The 13,652-nt window shown below is 40.8% G+C and overlaps 1 protein-coding gene across 1 annotated transcript in view; it reads right to left on the reverse strand.

Annotated features, from left to right (window-relative positions):
- The window catches only part of LOC148055315 (uncharacterized), a 71,461-nt gene extending 59,788 nt beyond the window's left edge, over nt 1–11,673 (reverse strand). The window contains exon 1 of the mRNA XM_087761362.1: nt 11,539–11,673. The gene's annotated coding sequence lies outside the window, so the exon portion shown is untranslated. The remainder of the gene's footprint in view (nt 1–11,538) is intronic.
- Between the last annotated feature and the right edge of the window lie 1,979 nt (nt 11,674–13,652).

A 13,652-nucleotide genomic window follows, 5' to 3' on the forward strand; every position in this document is an offset into this window, starting at 1 on the left:
TGCAGATCCAGCAGAGCAAATAAATCTCATGTGGCTGACAAGAACTGCATTAGAGACCTCAAGCCTGGCAACTGTTAGGGCTTCTTTCTGCTGATGACCATATAGGACCAAGTCAGGCAGGGAACCTGTGGGCAACTTGAAGAAGGAATAGCCGCCTCTCCCTGGGTTCACCTGGAGCAGCTGGCCTGAAGTGCTATATATCTCCAAGCGATTGCTAACAAGGCATTTTGGATCTTGTAAGGAACCATAAAGTCAAAATATACCATTCAGTCACCCCACTAAAGGCACAGGCTGGTTTGACCCAAAAACCAGAATCAAATTCTTTCGTGTTCCAACTCTGATATATTTCATTTCTTTGCACTAAAAAAATGAACTAGAAAGAGATGCAAATTTTTATGATGCTAAGCATTTCCTTCGTTTTCTTTCATAATATGCACCATGTCCTACTACTCAATACAAGTGCGACATATGCTGTTAGGTGGGCCCATTAATTATGGTATCTCACTAGACCTTTAAAATGAAAGCTACTGCCTCTGGTGGTTTAGGTGGAACAGAGATATATAACCTCCTAAAATATCTGCAGTAGCCCCAAGTTAACAGCCAGTATTTTTTAATCCTTTTAGTTATATTAATACCCCATTTTTTTCTGGAATAGAGTTTGCCAATATAATTTGCAATTATTACTTTGCATAATAAATTCATCATTTTGAGCTTCTGACTCTGAAAAGCAAATCACCCTGAATATATTATCCATGGGAAATGAATTTGTTTGTGTGTTTCACCCAGATATATACAAAATATTCCTCCTCCTGGGGTGGAAGGGAAGGGTCGGATAGATTTTAATAAGACAGAAGAAGAATCGAGACAATTTTTATAATAAAATCCTGCCTAAGCCAAGCTCTCACAGTAACAAATCCCCTGGCAGGAGGCCTGTCAGTGGACTGTGTCCAAGACCTCAGCCTGAACGGCAGCCAGGGGCTCTGCAGAACAAGCCCAATGTGGCTTATCACCTTTCCCCTCCGACTCCTCACCCCCCTCAGCTGGCTTGAGACCTTGTGCCACAGAGTTCTCCCCCTGCTTACAAACAGCCTGTTTATTCCTCGAGAGCTGCTTTGAAGGACACATCCAGGTTGCCTAACCCCATCTTGTCACTTTTCCTGCTTGCAAGCCAAAAAGCAGAAACATTAGATCGGCTGGCAGTGGCACTGGGATGCTAAACTGTCAGTCTGCACTTAATTCATTACCTACCATAAACCCTATCTCGAGTTTTAGCATGTAAAGCCGTACTTAAGCCATTGCTGCTAAGAGTCTGGCACTCATCGGCTTTGCACAATGTAACGATGGACGTGGATTTTTCCTGTTTACCTCAGCCTCACAAGTTAATTTCAGTAGCTGTGCTTTCCTTTATTCTTCCTGAGGTTTACAATTGCGCCAGCAGCTTCATGCACATTCTTTTGCTTATTAGTTCAGTTCCCAGGCTGACATTTTTGTCTCTGCTATAATTTTCATTTAAGCTAACAACTTACTTGCTGGGCTGCTCATTTGAGTCAATAGTCATGAGGGTTTGCCGAGAACACTAGCCAGCAGGCAATTGTTTGATGTTGTTTTGTCACTGTTGTTGTTTCAGAAAAAGAATATAATAATAATTAAAAGCAGTGAGTCAGTGTGGGTGCTCTTATGGTCAGATATCATTTCTTTCATGTCAACATGAAACCACACAATGACTTTTACGGTGTATCGACATATTCTGTGACTTGTATCCTGCACTGATTTGCAGGTCATGTTATTTCATTTGCTTAACTGTTGTCATGCAGAGTGAAAATTGGTGAAGAATTTGACCTTTTTAGCTCTATAAGCATTTCACAAGGAGCTTTAGAAATCGTTCCTACTTCTGGTCTACTTCTGTTGCTTATTAAATGTTCGTACTCAGGCTTGTAATCTGACTTGATAAAATTATTCATGTGTGTCTTTTCTTCCCATCGATACTTTGGCATGGCAAATGGGCAGATCAGAGTACAACAGTAAGATCTTGAGTTGCACACAGTGTTCACCTGCCTCTGTGCAGACCAACAACTGCATGTGAATACAGTATTCAGTAAGTGCATGAGGAAATATTTTTATTAGGCTTTTTTTTTTGTAAGGCACAATGGACTACAGTCGGGTTTTCTTTTTTTTTTTTCCCTTAAGAAATAAGAATGCCAATTCCACATGTGATATTAAAAAGCTACTACCCCCATATCTTTTACTTCTGTAGTCAATGCTGAGATCTCAGCCAAGGGCACAGCCTAGGCATTTGCATGTCAAGATGAAAATAATCCATTTTGATCCTCTATAGAAAATGTGGTAATAGTGGAAGAAGCTCAGAAAACATTACCCATCTCTCTGTGCCATGGGAGTCTTGAGGGAATAGCATTCCAGAGAGGGGTGTGATGCTGCAGTGCAGCACTGCCTGAAATGCTGGGAAGAGCACAAAGAGGAATTCACACACAACAGAAGTTAGCCTAACAAAAATTGCATCTATACTGATGGGAAAAAAAAAAAAAAAAAAGACAGGAAAAGAACTGCTGAAATAAAGGCTGGCTTCATCTCATCTAGTGGTAACACTTAACTGAGATGTCTAAACTCAGGGGGTTTGAGATGTCTAAACCAGGGGTGTTTTGACCATAGCTAATCTGTGGGGAGAGAGAGGAGAGAGAGGATCCTGAGATATTTATTAACAGTAGGTGGGTTGAATTAAAACCAAGATGGATTGGGCAGATACTGAAAAAATCAGTTTATATGTAGATTTGCATCTGCATATGCACTGTTGTGTGTGGCCATTAGATCTGTGCTTTTAAAATGTGTTACATAGCTGGGGCTGACCTGGCTGGGGAACGTGCTGCTCAAATCAAGCCATGTCTGTCCATATACCACAATACTCTTTTTTTTCTCTGGAGACAGATGCATTTCTCCATTCAGAAAGGCTTCAGACAGTGGCGAGGACCACGGTCCCCACTGAAGTCCTGCAGAGCTCCTGTTTTCCGATGCAGAGAGGCACAATCAGCCTGTGGAGTCATCATGTGTGTACAACAGGCAAGGCTTCTCCCGGGACCTGCTTTGGGTAGTGGGCTGTGGAAAGCATCACGTGTCTTGTCCTCTTCCATATCCTCACCTGTGGATATCCTTTTTCCTCTTTGCAGCTGGAAAAGAGTACCTTTGCCTTCAACTAATTACAGGAGATGTTTTATTGCAGCCTTTGGCTGGGACAGGGTGAAAGGACAATCAGATTTTGAACCTGCACCTCTCTCCTGAGCCAGTTCCCCCCAAGGCTCTCCTCAAGACACAACACCAGCTCTAGGCTCTGGTCTTCAGAGCCACAGCCATTAAATGATGTTGACTTAAAACTCCTTATAAATAATGGGTACACATTGTGAAGCTCAAACATATACAAAGACCAAGTTACAAGAACCCAGAAAGTAAAGCGGTAAAAAGAGAAACAGGGATCACATAAGCCCAACCCTCGTCTTGTACTGTCTTGTGTCTCCTTAGACCATCAGCCTTTCCAGCTGAGGCCCCACTATGCTTGCACATCTGCAAACGTCAACAATCCTGATTTTAAACTTGGCCTTTGGAGGATCTATAAAGCACTGGAGGAAATGCTCCCACGCAGCTTACTCCCACACAAACGTTCGACATGCAATGCCGTGTGCTCCTTCCTCTTTTTCAGGTCCTGAGGAAATAAAATGTCCCGCTGGACCAAAAAGAAAGAAAAAGGAAGAAGAGGCCTGGAACTGGAAAAAGCAAGTAATATGAAATAAAAATTGTGGAAGATAATGTGCAAGAAATCCACAAGCTTAGGAAGAAATCTGTTACAGACTAATTTTTAAATAGAAGAGTATTTGTGTGTATTAATTGGGTAACAATGCTGATGGTCAGATACTGGGATTTATGTTTTTCGTTACTCTTTGGTTGTAATCCCTCTCATTTTAAATGTGCTCTTTATTTATTGTTAGAACCTTCAGAGCAAGCATACTAAATCTGTAGGACTGAAATATGGGAGCCAGGAAAATTACTCTTGGTCTCTCTTTTTGCCTCTGTTAATCCTCAAGGGTTCCTCCTACCAAACTCTCATTTCTTTTCTTATTCTTCTCCAGAGCAGAACTGCTCCCATGCTCTTCTTTCTCAGTTCACTTGAGAATTATCCAGGGTCCTAAGTGTTAAGATTGAGATCTTTTCTGCAGCAAAATCCTATTTAAATCTCCTGGATATTTGGTAGGAGGCAAAGACTCAAAATCTGCAAAAATAATATGTGCTAAAATTTGCGGAAGGAATAAAATTAATGCATATGCCATGGCACTACCCTGTACTACTTCCCATCTGGGAGGAAAGAAATAGGCATTTCAGCTTAATAATATGCATGGTTCTCCCATTAGATTCCAGAATCTCTTAATGTAGATACACATCATTTTCTGGATATCAACAAACCACTTGAAGTATTATTTATACTCAAGGCTAGAATGATTGCCATGAGAATAATTGTGTAAAGGCTGGAATAGGAAAACAAAATTAACATTGCTGAATGGTATTCAGGCCTCAGTGATTTGGCAAACTTAGCAAAGATCACATGTCAGTTAAATGACAGATATGAGCTGTTGCAAAAAATATAGTGGTATTTCTTGAAAATATCTGATAGAGTAAAGGTTAATGTTATTAACATTCTGGTTGGTATGTAGTTGGTGTGAATGCAATATGTTCTTTATGATTTCTGTTTTCAAATATCAATGATACTTGATTTTTTTATTAATAGTGTGTAAGGATGTATTGATTTTTTTTTCTTTGTAAAAATAATTAAAGCTGTTAAGCTTGGAAGAAAAAGATCTAAACAGATTAAATCCCAACCTACATAACTGAGCCTACAAAACTAATGCTTCCATCAGTCATTACAGTATTTTATTCTTCTTGGCTAAATTCAAATTCATTTCATGTTTTTATCTCTGGAGTTTAAGAGCTGCTTTTCTGCAGTCAGCCTCTCTCCGTCTTCATTGGGATGTCCTTCTTTTAAACAAAGGCACCCAGCCTCCTCAATCATCCCTTTCTGGTAGCTTAAGTTATGCACCCTGCTTTTCATTTGCTTTCATGTCTTTCTTCCCCCCAGTCTCAGTTTCACAGGCACTGGTTTCCTCTCACGTCCCCAGTAGGGAACTGTAAAGGGTGCTGTAATTTCCATAAGTACAGATGACTCCAGAAATTCTTCCAGTATGCGAGTGTCTCCGGTTACTCATGCAGAGTTTAAGGAACACAAGTAAAAATATCTTGCCTAGTTTCCAGATACGTTAGAGCTATGCTTCTGTTACAAGAGGTGGTGAGCTGACAACATCACATGTAAAGCCCTCTTGTATGGTGAGGAAGCGGGAGATGGCCACCAAGAAGAAAGTGGTCACCAGAAAAGCTGCAATAATCAACTCCCAACCAATATTTCAGAGCAATAGGAAAAATAACCTAGCAAAATTCATGCTATGCTGGCAACTAGTGAGTTACAAACAAATGTAAAGACAGGGGAACGATGCTGGAAAGGCCCACACTCAACATCCTAAACCAAATGCACCAAAACCATTGCTGTCTCAGTGACACTCAATGCATTGCTTCGAACAATGATCCCAACTTATGGGACAGAGACATGCTGGAGGCTGATCTGGTGTGCTTGGGCACATCAGGGGACACAACGCTGTCAGATGCAGTAACCCTTGAGCAGGCTTTTCCATGTCCTTTCATGTTGCACACCTTTTCCTGACAATGAGCAATGTGCAGTTTGCTAAGCCTTAACGAGCACTTTTTACCTTTTGTGTTTGAGCACATTACATTGGGTGCCATTACACATCATTTCCCTGAAAGCCAGGCACGTGGCCTAAAGGTAAGTGAATTTTCTATTTGAACCGTTCATTCAGTTTTTGACCTGCCACCTCCTCCATTCTGACCAATCTCTTAATCCACTTGATTTTAAAACTACGCGGGCTTTGATTTTACCCCTTGCTTACCCTTTAAATCTCATTTCTTATCCCCTAACTCAATTAACACAGCTCAGTTAAAATTGTTACAAACATCTTTTTTGGGATTATCCTCTTAATCATAATTTTTAAATGAATGGAATATTCAATAATCTGTACTCATGATGTAATCGAAAATAAAAAAAAATCCTATGAAAGCTATTTAATAATATTCTAAACTACTCAGCATTTAATTAAGGTTATTAGAAGATTAAAAATGAGATAGAAAGGTGAAGAAGGAATAAATCTGAAGTCTGAAACTATTGTTTCTAAAATGAATGACCACATTAAGGTCTTCCAAAAACTAAAGTGGTAATACATCTTTTCTCCCACAAGATCCTGCTTTAGAAACATGCTTTTGTGTTTGGGAGGGGAAGGGGAGGGGATTAAAGTCTTTGAAATTGTTCTATAAATAATGTGAACCCACTTGAGTATCAGCCTGTCCCTTCACTGGAGCCAAAATAAGCACCCAAACACCAGGATCACCTCCCTGACCATAAGAAAAATCCTCTCCTCCCTGGAAAAGTGGGAGCTGTGATGAGGCTATTGCACAGAACCCCATGCGGGAAGATGCACTGCTTCGCCACCTGTAGCAGAGGACATTGCGTACCCTGTCCCTCAGATCCAATGGTATATCATGTACCCACAGCCCCCCAGTCCATGCTGCCCCACAAAAGAGCTGGCTCTGCTGGCTGGGACACAAGCATCCAGAGACAGCCATGCTCAAGACAGACAAACCAGCAGTCCTGGCTACATCTGACACACAGATGCAAGGCATAAATGCTGTTTACAGTGATTTTCACCTCGGACACTCACACAGATTTTGAGCAGCCTCAATCTGGTCTTTTTTCTTAATTTTGTTTCCCTGAAGCCATTCGAAGGTGAAATGCACCTCGCACTAAACCTATTCTAAGGGGGATTTGGGGTCTGATTGTGCATTTGTTCTACAAATAACTCCCACCCCAGTCTGCCAGTCATTCCCCTTGCATAATTTCCGCAAAAGCCTGAGGGAGTTTTTCATGCAAGAGGACTTGAGGGTCAAGCACACTTTAGAAGAGATTAATTTTACTTTTTTTTTTTTCAAAGTAAACTTAAACAGCTTTAAAACTGTTCAGCATTCCCAAGCTGAGAACAGAGCCAGGCACAAAAGGGCAAATTGTGGCCCAGGGTTTAGGTGTCTGAGGCTCGTTTTCAGCAAGGAAAAGGACCACTCACTGCTCTTAGCCCCAGTGCCAAATTTTCACTGAGGTCAGTGTGCACAGACTAAGGGTGTGAGGCTCTTAAAATAATTCCAGCAAAGTCAAATACTCAAAAGCTATGTCATCACAGCAGATTGCACTCTGAGAATAGCAAGAAGGAATTACATTGCACACTGTTAAAATGTTAGCAACCACATTTCATTTTTGAAAAGGCAATTTATTTGTCCTGAAATAAAGAGTTGATTATATCTCTTATTACTGCTACAAGAACTTGATATATCACAAAGTGGAAGAGTTACAACATGTACCAACTCTCAACCAGGAAAAATGAACCTGATTCATAATTCACTTGGAGAATGTCTAGTTAGTCAATCAAGTGATTTGTAATCATAAAGGCTGCCAGGAATTGAATGAATAATGGACCGTACTAAAATCCTCCGATTTTCTAGTATTCTTATTTCATTATGTGACTTTTATTGGTATTTCTGATAGTTGTATCTCTTTCAGCAGAACAAATTAAACTATTCATATTTACTGGAAGGAATATATTTGACTGTTTAATGTGCATAATGAATACACAAATGGAGTGACCAACCTATGTAACAACCAAATGTGAGGTTTTTCTCCACAGAAGCTAAACCTTTAGGATGTGAAGCTTGGATAGAAACAGTCTTTCTCTCTCCCTCCTTCTGTTTTTTTCTCTTGAAAGGATTTTTGGGGTAATCAATCCTAGCATACATCATATTGTTACAGTACATTTTCTCGAGTTGTTTTATAACTATGGAAATGACATAATTCATATAGCATGGCATCTGTTAAAGAGCAACTGCTTTACCCTCTTTCTGTAGCTGAGAAGCATCTTTACACTGTATAATTATCTAATAAGATGTGACCTCCAGCTCTGTATTTTTACCAGTAATCTGGCAGAATCAGATAGATGGTTCTAGACAGAGCTGGAAACAAGAAACCACCACCCTAAATATGAAATTGTGCAGAAGTTGTAGCTTAATATGTGTTAATTATATTCAAAAGTGCAGATTTTTAACGTTTAGTTCCCTTTGCAGACTTTTGCTGCAAAACAAAACTTTTAAACCACACAGTTAACATTATACGGAAAGTCCCTTAATTGCAGATTTCTATTAGATTGAAATTTTAACTCATCATTTGCTATATTATTTATTGTTATCTCATGAGTTTCTAAATATATATTTTTGATATCCTGACAACTGAGTCAGACAATGATGTTGTGATCTTAAATGATCAGCGCACCCCTGCTGTGAGCTACTTTATTCTTGGCATTTCCCCCTACCTACAGAGCAGGTCCATTGACAGATTTCTGCCTCTTGTTCTCATTAACATTTATACTGGTGCAATTTTTTTTTTTTGGCATGGTGGAGTGGTATGTATGACAAAGAAAGAAGTGTTAAGCAATAAAATTAAATTTATTATATATTTTGGTGATATTTTAGCCAGAAGGATTTTACTGGCCCTTTATTTGCCATCCAGATGTGAAGTTTAGACTTTCCCATTAAAACCAAAGGTTATTTCTTCATTAAAAAGGTACACAGGACATGGACGTGGCTTCACCTGGCAGTAAAGAACAAGTCCAGGACCAGAATGTGGCAATGGAAAAACAGTTGTTTCAGGAGGCTTTGGATCAAGTTCACAAATAAACCTGAATTTAGAAAAACAGGATGTAGTTAGCCAAACTGGAATATAGCCAGGATGCTGCTCCTACTGTTACAGGCATTCTCATGCTATTTTATAATGATCACAAAGGATCACCACCTGCATTTTACACCTTCTCTAAAGATGTTGTCATTTCAAAGGGGCAATATGAAATCAAATGTAAACTACAATTGAAGTGTAACCAGTTGCAAAACTCATGTCTTGGGACATTTTTTATTTCCAGTAAAAAAACAGCATTATGAACTTAAATCTGTGGAAATGCTTGTAGCCCAGACAGGGTGCTATTGTGTCAGTGAATGAGAAAGGAAATTTGAGAACTGAAATGGCAAAATTGATGAGATAATTTTATCTCTGTTAATGAAGATGAAAAAAATGACACGAAGCATAATAAAATGCTGAAATACTTTTGTCTTTGCTATTCAAATGGCAGGGAAAATCCCTAAAACATGACTCAGAAGATAAAACACAGTTTTGATAAAGAAGTATCACAGTTAATTTTAATGCCATTTCTGACTGCTAATGTTATTTCAAAAAATGGCTTAGAACACACAAAAAATAAAATACACAAGGACAAAATGTAGTGTTAGTCCAGTATGCTGTATAGACTGGATGTATGTCCAGTATTTTTCCCAACTAAAGTCACTGTCCATGTTTCTAGCTGAAGGGGAAACACAGCAGTTGGTCAACAAAGTTCATGTTGAGGTCTCTAGGAAAGGATGTCCAACAGGCATCATTCTCCAGTCATGAGCTCATGCATATAAGTTATGGTTGTCATGTTAAAAATCAGTGGATTTTTGGATGATACCACTGTGATTCCCTTCCACGGCTGTGATCCCCTTCCACAGCTGTGATCTCTGCCAACACACGTATATGGTTTACTCTTGAAGGTCTTCTTGGTATCCTGGAATACAGTAAAGCTGAAAAGCTGCTTAGAGCCAGAACTGTATTTCTTTAACACTGTTTAACATAGTGTAAATTGAAAGAAATGACTGGTGCAGCTAATTTTAATAGCTATGTAAAACACTGGAACTATGTAGGATCCCACCATTTTTAATACATTGCCTGTGATTGCAGTAATGAGGCACTAGTGTGGTAAGCCACCTACTTTTAACTTTTTGCTCGGAAAAAATGAAGTATCAGTACAGTGATGGCCATAAAATTTGATACAAGAAATCCCTGCTCATTCATTTGGTGTTTTCATTCATGCCATTTGTGGACAAGCAGAAATTTGTTATTCATTAAACACTGAGTTCTAACTAAACAAATAGATTTAATTATGCTATACTTTCCATGTTTTTGCAAACTACAGAACTTTGATCTTCGATACAGCAACACATACAGCAGGGAAGTGAATTTTATTGCTGCTGGTATAAAAGCCCCATAATAGCAGAGGTTAATGGGTGGGCAAGAGACCATACTTCCTTTCCAAATACTGTTCAGAAACGCGTGAGTGTTAACCACTTGAACACTATTTCATACATTAAGCAACCTCAAATTTCTAGGAGAATTAAAAACAAATAAATTCCTGGGAAAGCTGCAATTAAGCCTCAGCAGACTTTCCAGAGACCCACAACACACTAGCCGTAGCTTATCCTTGTCTTCCTCAATGGAAAAACCAAATTATTTGCTGGGAGAACCTATTCCTGGAGAAGTGATGGTGTCCAGTACTTGGGTACCTTGTGTCCTGGTTTCAGCTGGGATAGAGTTAATTTTCTTCTTGGTAGCCGGTATGGGGCTGTGTTTTGGGTTTAGGATGAGAACAATGTGACTTTGGTTCTTGCTAAGTAGTGCTAAGTAGTTGCTAAGTGGTGCTCACACTGGTCAAGGACTTTTTCAGCTTCCCATGCTCTGCTGGATGCACAAGAAGATGGGAGGGTGCACAGCCAGGACAGCTGAGCCAGACTGGTCAAAGGGCTATGCCATACCACGTGACTTCATGCACAGTATATAAACTGGGGGAGTTGGCCGGGGGAGGGGCAACGATCGCTGCTTGGGGGACATGATGGGCATCGGGCGGCAGGTGGTGAGCAATTATACAATTATCGCTTGGTTTGTATTACTATTGTAATATTATTACTTGTTTTTATTATTATTGTTATTATTACTATTACTACTGTTCTATTTTTATTTTACTTTACTTATTAAACTGTTCTTATCTCAACCCACGAGTTTTCCCCTTTTGCCCTTCCGATTCTCTCCCCCATCCCACCAGTGGGGGAGAGAGCGAGCGGCTGCGTGGTGCTTAGTTGCTAGCTGGGGTTAAACCATGTCACCTTGGTGTACCGATTTTTTTCTAACCCTTCATCTGGCCATTTGAGCTAAATGACTTAGAGGTGGGCTGATGCCCTCCATCTCCTCACCTGCGTGAGGCACTGCAAGTCTCCACAGCTTTCACATATCCAGCAGCTCCCTGCCTACCCACGCACACAGCTATGATTGCATGGCCCTCGGTAACAAAAAAGCACTACTTTCCACTGCTGAACACACCAAAAATAAACTGTGTCAGAGGTCTGACTGAATGTTTACCTTTTCAGTCAGGATCTTCCCTTTAATACTATCCAGAAGTTGGGCCCAGGGCCTAGTAATTGTCTTATACAAAATATATAAAGAGATGGATCCAGGCTTACCAAGACACAAATCCCCATTGTGCCCATCAGAGGAGACTGCTTTGTTTCTCTTCCCACGGGTTTGTTTTTCCTTCTACCTGTCGATTCAGGCTGACCAAAGCCAATGTTTGCATCTTCCAGAACCGCAGGGTTTCAGCGCTGCAGCAGCTAAGAGCAAAGTCCAAGACCCTCAGAATTTGTCAGCAAGCACTAGTAAACACAGTCAAAAATACCTTGTTTTAACCTGACTGAAAGATTTCATTTTAAAACAGCTGCTCTCGCCTTTGTCTTGCTTCTCTTATTAATATGAACTTGAAGTGATGGATAATATTTCAGGACTGCTCTAGCAACCGTTTTGATGCTCCCCTGTTTAAGGAGCTGATGAAATTGATAGATTCCTCTGAAAGACTCCTGCCAAATCAGCGTTTTCTTTGGAAATTGTCCTGTAGGATAATTTTTGGCCAGTTCACAGCTTGGTCAGTTACTAGTGCACTGTCTCTGCACCACTGCATATGCCATAGCTTCTTCAGCTATATCTTTCAATGTTGAATAGCAGATATTGAAAACCAGGCAGCTCCAGCATGAGCTGCTGGGTCCTAATTACTGCCAGGAACATGCTTTGAGTAGAAACCTTGACCCTGTAAAGTGCAGAGCTCACCACTGCACTGAGCAGCATTTGTGCCTGCGGCCCCTTTGCAAGGACCACTAGCCTGCCCAGCCCCTTAGTCCTGTGATACATGTGCCAGCCACGGCAATGTTCATCTCAGCTGCTGGGGTTTCAAGTTTATCCTGGTCTCTGATGTCCATCCGTTTTAAGCTGAGCCTGGATTCATGGGTTTGGGATGTCACCAACTGCCTCCCCAGCAGGTACCATGTAGGAGCCAGTTTTTGGCCATTTAAGGAGCATTTGGCTTGGCTGTTGCAAGTTGCTGTTTGACTGCTTTCTCTGCCCGAGGGGACTGGGTCCACTTTGCCCACTCCCCATTCCCTCCCAGAAGGAAGCTCTGAACAGCTCAGCTCTAGCACACTGCCTCTGCTCCCAGTAGCTGGTCCCGACTCAGTCTGAGCCGTTCCAGCAGAAGAACATGAATGCATAACTTACTGACTGCAGCCCACCAAGCCCACCAAGGCACCTAAAATGTTGCATGCAAGACCTTTGTCTCCAGCCACACATGTGGCCCAGAGAGACAATTAACCAAAGTTTAATATTTTTGGCAGTGCACAGCTCTGTTCTGTTCTGTGTGCTAACAAGGGCTGGGTACAACCATCTGTAGGAGACACATCTGTCTGCACGCTTATCTCAGATAGCTCATCTTCTCAGTACATGCCCCAGCCACAGCAGACTTGGGTAAAAGGCACTGGTTTCATCTCATCGCGTTTTCTCTTCATCCAACTGCCTTCAGCAGGCACCTAGCGCTGGCTGAAGTCTCTGTATGGGCCACCACAGGCCACACTGCTGGCCAATGTCCCCTTCAGGCACCCTGCGAGGCATGCAGGCTCCAACCAAGTTTGCTCCAGTGGATGCACCTCTCTCCTTTCTTCCTACGGGGTGCTTGGGAGCTCACAGCACAGTCTTTTCTCCTGCCATCAAGAGCTGGAAAGTTCAATATTTGACATCCAAATATTTGTGTGGATCAGACTCCAAGAAGCCATTAATGTTTAATATACAGGCTTAAACAATAAGCATTTATTTTCATTTATATAACTAAAATAAGTCTGTTTTCAGAAATGCACTGAACCCACTGTTACATCTGTGGAATTCCTGTGTTATGATAACAGTTAGACTAACACAAAAATAGGGTGTGACCAGAGTCAAGCCCAGTGTTTATACCTAATCCAGCAAACCCTAGGAAACAATCAACCTGTGTTTTCATAGCATGAGGTTTTCATATTTTCATGGGAAGAAACTTTGGCAAACATATTATTCACCTCTATTTCTTCTTTTTTGTAGACAAGTGGGTAAGGAAGGAAAATCTTGGAAAGGAGTGTCTTCCAAATTAGCTAAATGGGAATAGATATACTAATGTACAGCCAGTGAGAATTCCACAGGGACTCAAAGCCTCATGTGGGCAGAGTCTAAGCAATGTTCTACTATATGCAAATCCAGCATTGGCATAGGTCTGTGTTTTGCCCAA

This window comes from Nipponia nippon, unplaced genomic scaffold, assembly GCF_047370975.1.
Source record: "Nipponia nippon isolate SJK-2023a ecotype South Korea unplaced genomic scaffold, ASM4737097v1 scaffold_24, whole genome shotgun sequence".
In the NCBI taxonomy this organism is placed as follows: domain Eukaryota; kingdom Metazoa; phylum Chordata; class Aves; order Pelecaniformes; family Threskiornithidae; genus Nipponia; species Nipponia nippon.